Source organism: Microtus oregoni, unplaced genomic scaffold (assembly GCF_018167655.1).
Source record: "Microtus oregoni isolate MIOR12 unplaced genomic scaffold, Mior012 000065F_ref0000479, whole genome shotgun sequence".
Taxonomy (NCBI): Eukaryota; Metazoa; Chordata; class Mammalia; order Rodentia; family Cricetidae; genus Microtus; species Microtus oregoni.
Genome location: NW_024543875.1, coordinates 9,634,879 through 9,648,148, shown reverse-complemented (window position 1 = coordinate 9,648,148; position 13,270 = coordinate 9,634,879).

The window sequence follows — 13,270 nt, the reverse complement described above, 5'->3', positions numbered from 1 at the left end:
GGTGCTGCTCTGCAGCACCAACCTTGGGCCCCATCTCTGTGGCACTTGAGTCATTGCCTCAAAGGAGACTTTCTTGTTGTTCAGGGTGAACTAGAGGTGATGGCCCTATTCCTAGGCATTTGGCTTCTGCTTCCAGTACCTCAGTGTTTCACCCTGCCTCTTCCCTAGCCCACATTTCAAAGCCTTCTGGTTACTGCAGCTCCTGGCTCTACCTACTTGGAGGTTCTCAGGGAAGCTCAGGCTTGACCAACTCACAAACAAATACAATATCCTGCTGAGGCGTGCTTTCTTAGGCTTATTGAGTTCTTTGAGGTTTTTGGCTTATGGGATATCACCGTGTCTCTCTAAAGCAAGCTTAATAATAGTGCGCTGGATAGTTTTATGTCAACTTAAAAAGCCAAAGTCACCACAGAGGAGGAGACTTCAATTGAGAAAACACCTGCATAAGATTGGGCTGTAATCAAGCCTGTAGGGCATTTTCTTAATTAGTGATTAATGGCGGAGGCCCAGCCCATTGTGGGTGGTGCCATGCCTGGGCTGGTGGTCCTGGGTTCTATAAGAAAGCAGAGTGAGCAAGCCATGGGGAGCAAGTCAGTAAGCAGCCCCCCTCTATGACCTCTGCATCAGCTCCTGCCTCCAGGGTCCTATCCTGCTTGAGTTCCTGCCCTCACTGCTTTTGATGATGAACTGTTCTATGAACTGTGAGTGAAATAAACACTTTTATCTCCAACTCACTTTATGGTCATGGTGTTTCATTACAATAGTAACTCAAATAAAAAAAAATAGTAAGTGATATTATTACCATTAAGAGATGAATGATGAGGTTCCCTTCTCCTTTGCTCATCAGATGATAATCAAGAGTTTTCTGTCTACCTTGCTCTTTAATAAGCATTGTGGCTCATCCAAACTTGGGCAGCATAGACTTCCTTCCCTTCCAGGAACCTAAAGATGATGTTGGGAAGGCAAACAATGCAACAGAGTTCACAGGCCACTCCATGTCACCGTTTGGGGGCATAGCTAGGAATGATGCAGACCTAATACATGCCGAGCTCTGAGGGTCTGAAGAAAAGTCATTCAAGTGGTCAGTGTTGACTTCAGAAAGATGGTGTGGAGTACGGAGGGCTGGGTAGCTGTTAGCTCAGTGATCAGGGGAGATGGGTCTATCTGGATTGGCGGCAAACCGGAAGTGGGGTAAAGAAAGGTATAATCAAGGTGGTTGGAGGAAAGCTTCCTATGGGTGGGAAATGCGTGTCAACGTGTGACAGTCCTATTTTTGCATGTTTGGTAACAAGTGATCTTGGTAAGGCCACAAGATAAGACCTTGCTTCCCTGTTGGGTGCCACCTGAAACCAAGAACAAAGACAGAGCATTGAAACCCAAGGACAATCAATGGCTTTTCTACTTCCTCTGGAACCCATGGGAAATGGCACACATCTGGGCAGGCACCTGAAGGCTAAGCCAGGAAACAGGAAGTCATTTGGGATTTTTTATAAACAGCCTCATAATAGTGGCATTTGTCTTCTTGAGATGGTCTTTATTATTATTATTATTAAGAATCTATTGGTACATGGTTAAAAGCTTATTCAAACCCCAGCTAGCCAGGGATGAAAAAACCTTAGTTTTGATGGGTAAATTCTTTGTTAATAAGAACAGCAGAGTTGGGAGGGAAGTATGTATGTCTTGTGACCATCATGAGAAAGCATTTCCAGGGGGACTGGTGATTATGAGGCATTCTGAATAACACCTTGTTCAAATGTAGCCATTACAGGCGCCATTATCAAGCAGCTTAGGAAACAAACTTAATACCACAGATGGATACTATCACTGCATCATGGCTGGGGAAAGTACTAGTAATAGAGGGTCTTAGGAAAAGGGAGACTTTACATTTTAAACTAATACTTTAAAATGTCATGTGTATGAGTGTTTGTCTGTCTAGGCTGCCTGTTTCCTGAGGAGGCCAGAAGGGGGCGACAGATCTCCTGGAACTGGAGTTACACAGTTGTGAGCCACCAAGAGGGTACTAGGAATGGAATCAGAGCTGTCCTGCAGCAGCCTCAAGTGATTTCAGCCATAGAGGCCCCTCTCCAGCCCCACTTCCATTAGCACTTTTATTCATTACAAGAGACTTTCGTCCCTGAAAGGTAATGAAATATGGAATGTCATGCCAAAGGATACATTTCAAGTTGTTATTGAATTCAGAAGGAATGGAGTATTAATGAAGGCCTTCTGCTGGGGGAGAGGAATGTGAACAGCTGTCTCACATCTGGTATAAAATCGATGGTCATCTTTGGGCTTATATGCAAAGATGTGAACTAACATGGCTCTCTCTCAAAGGTCACAATCATTTCTCTCCTCATCTTCATCTCAGAGGTTACCTGAAATCCCAAGTGTACCTTTGCGAAGACACAGGTCGTTCTGGGAAGAAGGCAAGAATGACAGGGGAGAGAAAGAGAGAGGCAGATAAAGTCTAAGATTGGGGGTGTGTTGAGGGAGGGAATCTCAGAGGTGGCCTACAGGAAGACACTTGACTATGGCAGGGGACTTTTGGGCATCAACAAGGAGTATGCAGACTGTTCTAGAGCAAGGATGGTCTGGCTTTCTGTTGCAGCCTAACAACCCCCCCAAACACTCAGTAACTTGAATCAACAACTATTTTATTATATCTAAAGAGTTTGAGAGTTAGGTGAAATTGGGGGCCATTGGCATGATTCTACTATCTGTAGACCTGTGGACGTTATTTCATGATTTCCACCATCATTTTCAGAGGGGGAAGAAAAGACACTGAGTTGGTTGAAAGCACAAGCCCTGGAGTCTGAACGGCGCTGTCCTTTCCCACCTGTGTGGCCTCGTAAGAGATGCTTCGCCTCTAAGTGTCAGTTTTCATATCTGTAAAATAGGACAACTTCCTTGTGGGATTTTTATGAGGCTTAGATGATATGAGGCATCATAGATGTAAGTGCTTGTTATATTTATGTTTTTGTTTCTCTGGGAATAATATCTATTCCATGCAGGAGGGAGCAAAGATATAGCAGATACAGCCCCTGATTCCACAGCCGATTAGTGTAACATGGAGCATGTCCAACAGTAGCTGGGACAAGGTTAGTGGATGGGAGAGAGTGTGAGCCTAGAAGACTCCAAGGGAGGTGTGAAAGCTAATCCTGGTTGCTTGATTATATCTGGAATCAAGAAGTTTAAGCTGCTGGGCGTGCCTTTGAGGAATATTTTTGGCTGGGCTATTTGAGGAGGGAGACCCACCTGAAGTCAGAACCCCACGTTCTGGTGGCAGCCCACATTAAAGGGCTTGGAGGAAAGGAACTTGCCCTCACTCACTGGCGAGTTCATCTATCCCGCTGCGGAGGCAATCCTTCGCCAATATGAGAACTTCTTCAGGATTTCAACGTCGACTGAAGATGAGCAGCCCTCCCAGAATCCTCCGGGGCTCCAGGGCCAAATCCAGATGACTGAGACATCCAGTAGAGTGACAATTCATGGATTGTCGGCCTTCCCATCAGGAGACAGATATTGTTGGGCTGCCCGACCACAGCCTGTGAGCCTGTCTAACACATTTCCCTTCCTCCAGAACCTCCAAGTGTATATGCATATATATATATATTTCCTATATTTCATATATATTTATTTCATAATATTCTAGCAGTTTTTCTCCTCTAGAGACCCGACTAATATTCTAGGCAAGAACGTCTTTAAATGAGCAGAAGGGAATCAGGGCTGCAGGGAGAGCGGAGAGACGAGGAAGATGAAGGGGTGCAGTAAGGTACTGAGTAGTTTTGGGGGGATGGGCGTGAGCTGAGTCTGCAATGCAAGCGGGGCAAATGAGAAGTTCTGAAATTCCACCCTAAGCCCTTTATCCTGTTTGCTCAGTTTCTTTTATACTTCTGCACTGAAGCATTCCATTCTAAGCCACAGCTGGATGGAAATCTCAGGCTTATTTCAGAAATTTGCATGTGTGTGTGTGTGTGTGTGTGTGTGTGTGTGTGTGTGTTGCTTGATAATGTCTCTATGTTGACTTTTAATACAGAAATACGTTTGAGGACTTGCTATTAGGTAAAAGGGCAAGCCCCTATGCCTTACATTTCCATGGTGGGACTTCTGAACTTGGCACAAGATAAGGTGCCATGTGGGCCTTGAGGGGGACACAAACTGGGTTGAGAGCCACAGCCAATGTCAGGGTTAGGTATGGATGGCAGAACTTACGGGAGGGGAGGATCTAGAAGCTTGGAGTGAAAGGGGGGGGGGGTCACTGAAGATGACGGGAAGATGTCTCAGTGTTTGCAGACGCATGCTCAAAGCCAGACTCTGCCGCCTTGTTAGCCTCACAGCCCTTCCCACTGAGAGGATGACTCTATTCCATCACTGCCTTGGGAGTCCGTGGGATTTGGATAAAAGTGATGGAGTACAGAAGCCATCCGAGAGCTATGGCACCTAGCAGGGTCTTGGGAGGCAGGGGTCTTCCTTCCTTCTTTATTTTCACAGTCTCGCATCTTAGGTCTCTAGCATGATAGAATGGCATTAAGAAAAGAAGGAAGGGAAGGAGGGAGGAAGGAAGGAAAGAAGGGAGTTTGAGTTCCCTCTTTAAACAACCAGTTTCCCCTGTGTTCCAAGTCATTTAGCCTCAATTTAGTTTTTACACCTGTAGAGTGGGAATACTTTCTTTACTGGTATTATGAGGTCCACATGTGAGCATGTAACCACACTTACCGCACTTACACGAGCATGTAACCACACTTTCATTGCGCATTTATTAGTCGGTGGCTGTCTACGCTGATTCTATTTCCTACATACTGTGAATAACCACATCCATGGATGTGCAAGCGTCTCTCTAGGAAGATGTGAGGACCTTTGACTGTATGCCCTAGAGTGGCATAGGTGCGTCATTTGGCAGTTTTGTTTTTAGCTTTCAAAGAAAACTTGACACTAATTTCTGCAGTGGCTGTGCCTACTCCCATCACCGAGTGGTAAGTGTCCCCTTTCCTTCCTCACCTGTACTGGCTGCTCTCTGTGTCCTTGATAACAGGCATTCTGCCTGGGATGATGGGGCTGGGATGATGTCAAACACTTTTAAAACTGTTTGTTAGCTATTTGGAGTTCTGCTTTTGAGACCTTTGGTTTGTTTCATGACCCATATTTTGATTGAGTTTTTGTTATTTTGATACTTAGCTTGTTGAATCCTTTGTATTGTCTAGAGAACAACCCTCTGTTGGATGTGTAACTGGTGGGGTTCCCACCATTCTGCAGACGCCTCACTTGGTTGGCGGTTTCCTTTGCATCATCTCACAGTGTGACCTTTACCCTCTATGAGTTTGTGTGTGTTCTAGAGTTTCTCTTGCTGTTGATTTACAGTCTTATTCCACAGGGATTGGGTAGGATATAAGAAGTTATTTCTACTTTCTCATATTTGTTGATTTGTGTCTTTTTGTTTGTTTGTTTGCTTTTGTTTTTGTTTTTTGAGACAGGGTTTCTCTGTGTAGCTTTGGAGCCTGTCCTGGAATGAACTTTGTAGACCAGGCTGGCCTCAAACTCACAGAGATCCGCCTGCCTCTGCCTCCTGAGTGTTGGGATTAAAGGTGTGCACCACTACCACCCCGCTTTGATTCATGTCTTAATAAATGATCTATTCCAGAGAAAGTTCATGGGCTGTTGAGGACCATGTGTGTCCTATAGCATGTGGACAGAATATCCTGTAGATATCTGTTACGTGCATTTGATCTAGGAAGGAAGGTAAAGCCAAAGATTCCTCTGGCTCTAGCAGGCTCCAGCGGTGTTATGTGAGGGAGGGCTGAGTGGAAGTCTAGATTCTATGCTCTTGCGGCTGCGGTGTGGGGAGGATGGGAGGCTGTCAATTCTGGTGGTTCAGGCGGGCAGGTGGGCAGGCAGGTAGGAGAGCAGGAGAGGGCCTCCAGCTGGACTGTGGCTCTCAGCTTTCCTGCCTGCGTCTCTGCAGAGATCTCCCCTGGATTAATACATTCATTTATAGGTCTTGTTTCTTGAATGAAAAGAACCTACTGTGTATTATCGCTACTATTTTCACCCCTTATTTTCAATTTTAAGATTAGCATACAGACGATTAAATATCATGGCATTTTTGAACAGAGTGAACTTCAGGGATTATCCTCCCACTTGATCTCCCACATCCCTGCTAACTTGACACTCTCACCCCACCTGGTGGCCTACCCCTTCAGTCTCTTTTTTTTTCTTCCATACCTCATGTGTCCTTCTGCTCACTCCATCCTTCATCATCACCTATTTTACCCTCTCTTGATGATCTTTTCTTTAGTTGTTTAGGCTATCCACATTCATATCCTTTTGTATACAAACATGTATACTATATACATTAAATATTATAGACTAGGGCCTGCATAGGTGAGAGAATATGCATTTTTTGTCTTTCTGAGTTTGGATCACCTTGCTTGATACTACACTTTCCAGACAAATCCACTGCAATTTCATGATTTCATTTTTCTTTGCAGCTGACTGCAGTCCCGCTGTGTAATGGACCACGTTTTCGTTATTCACTTGTGTTTTGATGGACATCTAGACTGGCTCCATTTCCTGGCTTTTGTGAATAAAATAGCACTAAGCACGAGTGTGCAAGTGTCTCTGTGGCAGAACTGAATACCTTGCATGTCCAGGAATGGCCTAGCTGGGCTCTTTGGTAGTTCTGTCCTTCAGAAAACTCCATATTAATCTCCATGCTAGTTCTGCACTCCCAACTGCAGTGAATTAGGGTTTCTTCTTTCCCCACATCCTCTTCAGCATCTGCTGCCGAACTTCCTGCTGCTAGCTAGTCTGGCTGAGGTGAGCTGGGATCTCAGAGTTGTTTGAGTTTGCATCTCTCCAAATGACTAGGGATGTTGGAAATCAAAAGCAAACAAACAGATAAACAACAGCAACAACCCCCTACACACCAGCAAGTTGTGTTTCTTCTTTTGAGAACTCTCTGCTCATTTTACTAATCCATCTTTGGGTTTTGTTGTTTCTCTTCTGCATTACTTTTTAAGTTCTCTGTAAGTTCTGGCTATTATCCCGCCATCTGGAGTGTAGATGGGAATGTCTCCCATTCCGTGGCTGGCTGTTCGCTCTGCTGATAGCTTCCCTCGCTTACTCGCGGAAACTTTAATAGTCATGTAGCCCCGTTATTGACTGCTGGTGCTGGTGCCTATGTGATGGACAAGCTGTTCGGAGTGCTCTTGCCTGCACCCATCCCTGGAGGAGCACTCTCTATGCCTCCCTCTAGTAATTTTAGTATTTATGGTTATAAATTAAGGTTTTGTTCACTCTGACTTGATTTTTATACGGGACAAAACTATGGATTTAGCTTTATTCTTTTGTGTGCATTCACACATGCTTATAGCCACAATAAAAACAAATAAGGCAAAATTAAATTTATTTGGTTGGTGTATATGCACACAGAATGGGGGGGGGGCTGTAGAGATGACTCAACAGTTAAAAGTGTTGCTCTGTTGTGAGGATCAATGTTCAAATCCCAGCGTAGTCACCAGGTGGCTCACAGATGCTGTGAGTCCAGCTCCAAAGATCAGACATGCTGTTCTGGCCTCTCCAGGCTCCCACATGTGCGTGCCTACATACACAGACACACACACACACACACACACACACACACACACACACACACACACTCTAATGGAAGCGGAGGTTTAGTTGATGGGTTTCAAGGCTCCTGTGCTGCACATTAGAAGTTTAATGTACATTGACTTACAAAGAAAGGTGAGGCTGCTCAGACAGTCAAAGCAGATCTGCAGGAAGCAGTGACTCTCTGGGGAGCCAGTCCACACGATCATCCTCCACACACCAGGTAACAGAGACACAGATAGTGCTGGGCTCAGGGTCTGGCAGCTGCTTCATCAAGAAAGGAAGTTTTTTCCAGCAGCTCCAGGCAGAGCAACAGATGTTGCATTCCCATTCTTTCCTCCTCCTCCTCTTCTTCTTCTTCCTCCTCCTCCTCCTCCTCCTCCTCCTCCTCCTCCTCCTCCTCTTCTTCTTCTTCTTCTTCTTCTTCTTCTTCTTCTTCTTCTCAGAAACAGGGTTTCTCCATGTAGCTCTGGTTGTCCTAGAACTCACTCTGTAGACCAGGTTGGCCCCAAACTCACAGAGACTCACCTACCTGCCTCTGTGTCCTGAGTACCTGGATTTAAGGTGTGCACCACCATGCCTGGCTACTTTTCCATTCTGAATCTACTGTTGTGGCTGAGGCAAATAGGATGGATTGCTCCATCCTGCCTTGTGGGCTCCTCTCTGTAGTCAAGGGTTCAAAGTTTAGGATGAGAAGGGTCAAGGTTGACATGTACACAGAGTGGCCAAAGACAATAGCTTCTTCTGCCCCATTCCCACAAGCTCAGAGTGTTCCTGTTTATGATAATAACACATTGCTCACTCCTCTTTCCCCATGGGAAGCAACCCAAGTCTTCTGAATGTGACTTCCCTGTCTCTATCAGGGAAGATTCCCAGGCCCTGACAAAGGAACAGATGTGTTACTGCCGTGCACCCCATGCGTAACCACGATGTGGCGGAACAACGGTTGAGACACTCGTCTCTAAAAGGGTAAAGTATACAGGAGGTGGCGGAGAACGTACCTGCTTGGAATGCAGAGATCTTGGGCAAATGTGTTTGTCAGCTCATAGCCCATAGCAGAAGTGAGGGGTCAGCCAGTGTGGCTTCCCTGCTTTCTGGAACCATCCATCCATACTTCAGCAGTTCAGCTTATTCACCTCCAAGGAACACTAGGGAAGATTTTGCTCCTGAGTGTGTCCTGCTTTGAGGCGTACTCTGCCCTAGCATGGGCTCTGGGACCCAGATGTCACTTCAGAATTGACAGCCACAAGTTTCTGTTTGCTCAGCTGAGGCTTTCCCAGGCCTCACACTCTCACTGACATCATTCAGCGAGTTCAGTTGGTGGCTTGTTTTACAAGCATGAGGACCTAAGTTCAGATCCCCAGAACTCATGCTATGAGAAATAAATAAATGAAGAGCCAGATGAGCGGCATGTTCCTGTGATTCCATCACTGGGGAGGCAGAAATGAGAGGATTTGCAAGGCTTGCTGTTTAGCCAGTTTTCGGGAATTCAGCCGGACTCTAGGGTCGATGAGAGATTCATGCATATCTGCACACATATATGCATACAGACACACACGAACAGTTTGACACGCAAATATATTTATAGTGGTCACATTGAAATGCTCAAGTACCAAATAAAAGCATCTTATGGTGACAGAGTGTGGAGAAGTGCCAGATAGGATAGGGTGATATAAGGGAGGAAACAGAAAAATGGGGGAGGGAGAGGGAGTGTGGTCATTTGAAGAAGAATGGTCCCCAGAGGCTCACATAGTTGAGTGCTTAGCCATCAGGGAGTGGCACAAGGAGAGAGGGATTAGGAAGTGTGTCCTTGTTGGAGTAAATGCGTCTCTGGGGGTGGGCTTTGGTGTTTTAAAAGCCAAGGCCAGGCCCTGTGTGCCTCTCTCTTCCTGCAGCGTACAGATCCAGGTGTAAAACTCTCAGCAACTTCTCCAGCACCATGTGTGCCTCTGTGCCGCTATACTCACTCCCATGATGGGGACGGACTAGATCTCTGACTCTGTAAGCCATCCCCAGTGAAATGTTTTTCTTTTACAAGAGTTGCCATGGTCATGGTGTCTCTTTGTAGCAATGGCACACTGAATAAGACAGGGAGGGAGGTCCGTACAGAAGGAGAGAAAAAGAGGAGGGGAAACAACACGGATGTTGTTTGAAAAAGGCTGTAGGAATCATAATATTTTCTACTTACCTCAAATTACATATAAGTGTATGTATGTATACATGTACATATATAGTTTGTTTTTGCTTGTGAGCCTGTCCTTTAAAACTGAGCCATCTCTTTAGCCCTCTATATAGTTTAAATAAAGTTAAGCTCCTTGGGCCGAAAATGCTTCCCCAAAAAGTCATAGAACATCTGAGAAAAACCAAAGTACCAGTTATGAGAAATCCCGTTTCAAGTTGTTGGTCAGGGGAACTCCAAGAGACTCCAAAAACAGTTACTGTTGCCCTTGGTTACCTCCCAGAGGTTGAAGATAAGTCCCTATTGCTGAAGACATCATGCACTTCAGAGGCAGGACCCAGGGGATGCAAGCCGGATGTGAAAGCTTCCTCCTCGAGGGTAGTCTTTCCTAGAACCAGACGATGCTATGCATGCTATCAAGACAGGGAAGCAACAAATAGCTCTACCCAGTTGTGAAGCCTCTGAATCACAACAACTAGCACGGCAAGGTAGCCCCAGGGTGAAATAGTGGCACTCATATCTTGACAGTAGCCGGTCCTGTTTGACTGGACTTAAGGGTCTTTTCAGCAGAACGGAAATCATGCCCCATACTGAAAACCTAACCAACAACCCAGGCCGAATGATACCACGGATCTTAAGGGAGAACCCACCCCCACTTTGCTAAAGCACATTTCCGGACTGCATTCCAAATATTTATCTTTAAACTCACAGAGAAGTATAGCTCCCAAGCTCCACCAAAGAAACTTCTCTTTGCAACGGTCAGAGACTGCTAGAGAAAACCACAATTGGTCAAAATGCACTGCCTGGCCCTAGTGGATAGGACGACAACACAACTCCTGCACCCAGAGCTCAAGGGACATTGAGGCAGAAGGGGCGGGAAGACTGCAAGAGCCCGAGAACCAGGAAGTCCTCTGTGAGAGCGAGCGTGTCTCCTAGAAACGACAGGAAAGCTCCACCCAGGCTGATGAAACAATATGGCTGCCTGAAGAAGCTCTGGACACGGACAACACCCACAGACGTGCTAATATGGATGGGGGAAGACTCATGAGGCCCCACCCCTCGAGAAAGAGCTACAGGCAACTAAGGCGTGCTGAGAGTGGGAGAAGGGTCTTCCCTCATGGAAAGGCCCCCTCATTGATCATCTAACTGAAATCGCATCCCTGAAATCGCATACACGCCGTGCTGAAGGACTCAGTAGGCTGCAGCTATATATTTATATGCATACATTACATATATAAAGCAAGGAATTTGGGAGGGAAAGGGGCATGGGAGGAGATGGGGTAAGGAAAATGAAGGGAAATGATAGAATTTTATTTTAATAAAAACATTAATAAAAAGTATGCTAGTAGTCCCCCAAAGAGTACAAATGAAGTTAATTTAAATTATTTTATTTCAGCGAACCTAAAGTATTATGTTAAACTTTAACATTTAATCAGCTCAAAACTTGTTGACATTTTAACCCCCCTTTTTCATTAAGAGTTTGCAATCCAATATGTTCTTTACATTTGAAGTAAATTTCTACTGGGACTAATTCTTCTTCCAGCTTATTCATATTGCTCATTGCTCCCGTGTGCTATTAGGTGGAGCACACTGTCACTGAGAGGCCAACATGGGGAGGGGGGCTCAGAAGGAGAAAGGCGCCTTTGTTGGGCTGGCCTTCCTGGGCATTGCGCTCTTATTGCTTCAAGATGCACTTGGCCTTTGGGACACTGACTCACGGCCTAGCTGCCATTATTTCCTCGGAGACTTAATTTTAGCCAGGTTTCCTGGAACAGTTCCAACGTTCCTCTGTGCCTCATTTCTTCCCTTCCAAGCCCTCGCATGTCACCGCTGTGTAATTCAAAGCTTTGTCAGGCTGGAATCCAATGGACCCAGCCCAAACAGGAAATGGGATTTCTCATTGTTTACTTGAGACCATGAACCAGAAAATGTTGGACACTTGTTTTCAGTGCCTCATTGAGCTCGAAATGAAACGCAGCCATTCCCAAAGGTTTCCTGATGTGGAATGATTTAGGTGCTTCAACCATTAGATCAAGATAGAGGGCCTGCAGCGAGATGGCTCCGCGGAGAGACGCTATTGCTGCCAGTCCTGAAGATCAGATTGGAGCCCACACAGTGGAAGGAGAAGACAGGCTACCCAAGAGCTGTCCTCTGCCTCTCACATGCTCTGTGATGGTCTCCGTCTCTCCCCAACCCCCCAATCTCTTACACACATAAATAAATGAACGCTATTTCTTTCTTTTTTTTTTTTTTGGTTTTTCAAGACAGGGTTTCTCTATGGTTTTGGAGCCTGTCCTGGAACTAGCTCTTGTAGACCAGGCTGGTCTCGAACTCACAGAGATCTGCCTGCCTCTGCCTCCCGAGTGCTGGGATTAAAGGCGTGCACCACCACCGCCCAGCCTGAACGCTATTTCTTAAAGACAATGGTTTAGAACATGGGTTGGCTTTATGCTTTCCTTGTCTGAGTATTATCAAACCTCCTCTTTGCTGACATTTTGTTAGAAACAGGATATAGAACCTTTCTATGAGGCTGGAACATCCCAATGTACTCTGGGAACATTCCAGCAAGTATTCCACAATTAATCTTTGTACAAACAGGTTTGTTGTAGGCCTCTGTCTCAAATTCCTCTAAAAGCCCTGAAATAGATTATCTTGTCAATCACCACATTGCCATGCCCAGCATGGGTACATAGGTACCATATATATATGGTGGGTGGTACTCTATGCCCTCTGACAGACATGTTGTCTGTTTGTTCAATAGTTTTTTGTCTTGCTTCTTCTCACTATGGTAGAGCTCACCCATTGTGTTGAAGCCAACAGTACCATACCCAGGCTTTCCCAAGCTCTTGTAGCCAGGAGCAGGCAAAAGATGTTCTAAATACACAGAAGTGAGAGTATTTGGGAGGGGGGAGGGCACGAACCTCATCCTTTTGTTAAGAATCCACTCGTGCGGAAACTCACCCACTCCAGGACATGGATTCATTTGTGAAGGCCGACTCTTCATGACTAATCTCTTAAAGGCTCCATCTCTCCACCCTGTTGAGCTGGGGATTAACTTCCTAACACACGCAGTTTGGATGAGACACTTAAGCCATAGAAGTGGGTAACATATAAATTGTTACCCGTAGCTTGTAAAGTTTTATAGTGTCTGGGGCCTCAAAGGGTCTCATCTTTTCTCTCTCAGACGAAAGGGACATTGTATGACAATGTAGAAAATTGTGATACAAGGAGACAGAGGTTTTGTTGCGGCGGAGGGCATTTTGATGGGGGTCATCCTACAGTGCCTCCAGTAGCTTTCTGTTTGGGATTCTTTCAAAGTCGTCCTTGAGTCTTGTTGAGGTGCCTTCCATTCTCAACATGTTTCTCAGATATGATAACCATGGCAATGGGAAGAGGGAGAGAAGTGTTTTCGGGAACAGAGGCAAGGCTGACGGGAACTTCTCCCTGTTCTGAGGAATGGCTTTCTCAGAGCCCTGACTCTAG